Below are 3,128 nucleotides of genomic sequence, written 5' to 3'. Positions count from 1 at the left end.
ATAGAAAAGTCCTCCGAACCTACATCATAAAATGATGTAGCATCCAGGATGGTCAGTGGGGCGAGCACTCACATGCAACCCAAGGTAAAGGGATAAAATAATGCATTTACCAAAATTCAGTTATAAAATACTTACACAACATTTATACATGTTGTTGACACCTAATTTTTGCCCTCCATGACTAAATTTAATTCTGAGTTTCTTCAATTTTTAATAAAATTAAAATATTTATTTCATCTGAATAAAAAAATTTCAAAATATTTTTTGTACGTAATTTTATCAGTTTAGGTAGCGATTATATATATCGTTCAGTTATACGAGATTATATAATTTGATTACTTAATATTTTTTCTATGCAATATTGAATTATAATTAAGAATTATTTTAAAAATAAATATAATTATTAAAATCTTGATTTAATATAATTTATTATCAAAATAATTTATTTGGATAATAATACATTTGATTTTATTAAATCAAGAAACTCAAGATTAAAGAAAGTATTAATTTGTATCGAATTTTAATTTAATTTAGTCAATCTATTAGATTTGACCATAATTGAAATCAAATTGGCCATAATTGCAATGCAATTGGCCAATTAACTTTTAATTTGGTTTAAATTTAAATAGAATGGGCCAAATTAAAATTGTGATTATCTTTTAATAAACCCAAATCTAATTGGGGTTGTTTTCTAAATAACCTCATAATCTACCCAATACCCAATTCTGCCAAGCCCAAATATACCCAGTCAGCCCAAAATTTAATTAAACCAACACCCAAACAGCCTAAGATAAAAAAAAACAATTATCCAACAATCAGCAAGCCGAAAGCAACCCAAATCTCACTGACCCAGTCCATTAAAGCCTCCAACCTAGCCCATTCTCCATATATTACACACATAACAACAACAGCTTCACAAAACAACGGCAAAACCCAATGCACCGACAAAAACACAGTCAACGACAATTGACCTATCTCCAACTACCTGACCAGTGGTGACCCATCCAAACGCAAACCCAATCTGATTTCAAGGCATACAAAACAAACCCGTAAGAGATAAACCTCAGTAATGATTATTAGCAATGGTCAATTCTAGCTCATAGGAATAACACCTCATTATTTGTCCTTTCTACTCCAAATTCGTATCATACGTGTCTTGAATTTCCTTAATCTCCAAAGATATTGTTTGAATTTCAAATTTTCAAAATCAATTTCCCCTAAAATCCATGGAACCTATATAATATTCCGACAATTTCAACCTGTTGTTTTTCCATTGTTCAATTGTAAGGGAAAGGATGATGACCCCTTTCATCATCGTCTATTTTTGTAGAGATTGATTCATGGCCGTGCAATTTAGGTTTTTTTACCCAAATCCCATATCGATGGGAATTCGTCCCTCAATTTGCCTCTATATAAGGAGCTCACTGTTGAGCTTGGAGGGGGGTTGAAAAAATTTCCACAAAGCAGAAACACACAAAAAAGGAAAAAAAATTGGTCGCAAGAATAGGCGAGAATTTCCGTCAGTAAAATTTTTAGGAAAGGTAGTCTACTAGTTGATACTTTCACAGCGGCATTGAATTTTTTGGTGGTGGTGTAGTCCAAAGGGGCTTGAGGTTCCGTTTTACTGCACTCGAACTGGTAATATCCCATTTCGTTGAGCATTTAATTGCTTCTGCTTCATCTTGACCTTCTGCAGTTGTAAGTCTTTAGTAATATTATATGCTGGGTTATTTGATGGTAGATGGATTTAATAGCCATAGGTTTCATTCGTGATAGTTATAGTCATATCGATATTTGAATCAATGTGTACGATGTTACTGTGTAGTACTGATAAGGACATGTTCTTCACCAACACACGTTAAATCCACTATTTTTATCTATGTTCTTTCTTTTGATTTATGGCATGTTATATGGTCTGAGCAACATTTGTTGATGGATTTTTTATCAAATACTCTCATTTTGTATACTATTTGAGATTTGAATAAGATGGTTTCACAGTAAAGTTTCATGCTTTGAATTTATTTAGTAGTTTCATAATAAAGTTTCATTCTTGAAGTTTTTGGTAGTTTCAGGCTAAGCTGGTTTCATAGCTAAATTTCCATGCTTTGACGCATTTGATAGTCTCGAACTGATAGTCGTCTTGATTTATTGTTACATATGAGGTTGTCTACCTTTCCATTTTTAGTTTGTTAGTTGTGCCCTTTGATATCAAAAATCTGAAATTTAGATTTCTGTTTGCTTTAGATTTGTGTATTCTGATTATAAAGTAAACTTGATAGTGTTTTATTGAATTGTCAGATACTTGAATGGGTTAGTTTGAAGAGAATGTCTCTACTTTTATTTCTATTACTCTATATGCGTAGTTTATGTTTGGGCTGGGGATTCCTCGAGATTTCTTTTTCTTGGTCAATATCATCAAGAAAGGATAGATGAAGTCATATTCATTTTGCTATCGAAAGCAAGGCTGAAGGACGGAGTAGAACATCACTGTGGTATATCTCTATCATTCGAGAGCCTACTTCCAAGGTTCTGCTTTAAATTGTTTGGGATTCTTAAATGCATTTCTGCCCTTGTTTTGTCGGGATTGATTATCATACAGTAGTTGCCTTAGGTACTAAGACCCTTACTATCATAACTATTTAACTTGATGTCTATAGTATTTCGAGTCCAAGAAAGAAGCTTTGGTTGTTCATCAGTATTAACTATTTGATGCTTGAAGTTTTGGATGTGCATTAGTAGTTCCTACTAGTTTCTTCTTGAATGGAGCTTTGATATAGAGGATTCTTTCTCAAAAGGGTTGCCTTTTAAGTTTCTGATAATGCCCATTTAGGCTCGCCAATATCTTTTTTAAAAATTTTGGTCTAGAAATGGATTCATTTTTTGGTTTCCTTTATTGCTTCGGTATTAGCCGATTTTTGTGTTAATGTTTCGCACTTACAAGCATATCTCGTGGTTGGTTAATCAAATTTTATTTATTGAATATCCATGTTATGTCTTTCTCTTTAGTCAATTACGTATCGGTTTCCCTTTATATACTTTTTCTATCTCTTTTTTTTCTTATTTCTTGTTGCTTGCCTCCTTAGTTTTCCTGAATTTTTGCCTTATATCACTGTGTACTTCTAGGGAAT

The 3,128-nt window shown here is 32.4% G+C and overlaps 1 long non-coding RNA gene across 2 annotated transcripts; it reads left to right on the top strand.

The window, feature by feature from the left end:
- Nucleotides 1-603: 603 nt before the first annotated feature.
- On the top strand, nucleotides 604-2,794 carry LOC124897552. 2 transcript variants are annotated; one of them, XR_007054292.1, is made up of 2 exons: nucleotides 604-1,638; nucleotides 2,364-2,794. It is a non-coding gene; the product is annotated as an uncharacterized LOC124897552 (long non-coding RNA). The 2 variants fall into 2 exon arrangements; XR_007054293.1 differs by having other exon boundaries at nucleotides 2,299-2,794.
- The last annotated feature ends 334 nt before the right edge of the window (nucleotides 2,795-3,128 follow it).

This window comes from Capsicum annuum, chromosome 4 (assembly GCF_002878395.1).
Source record: "Capsicum annuum cultivar UCD-10X-F1 chromosome 4, UCD10Xv1.1, whole genome shotgun sequence".
Lineage (NCBI taxonomy): Eukaryota > Viridiplantae > Streptophyta > Magnoliopsida > Solanales > Solanaceae > Capsicum > Capsicum annuum.
This window is presented reverse-complemented; position numbering and strand designations above follow the sequence as displayed.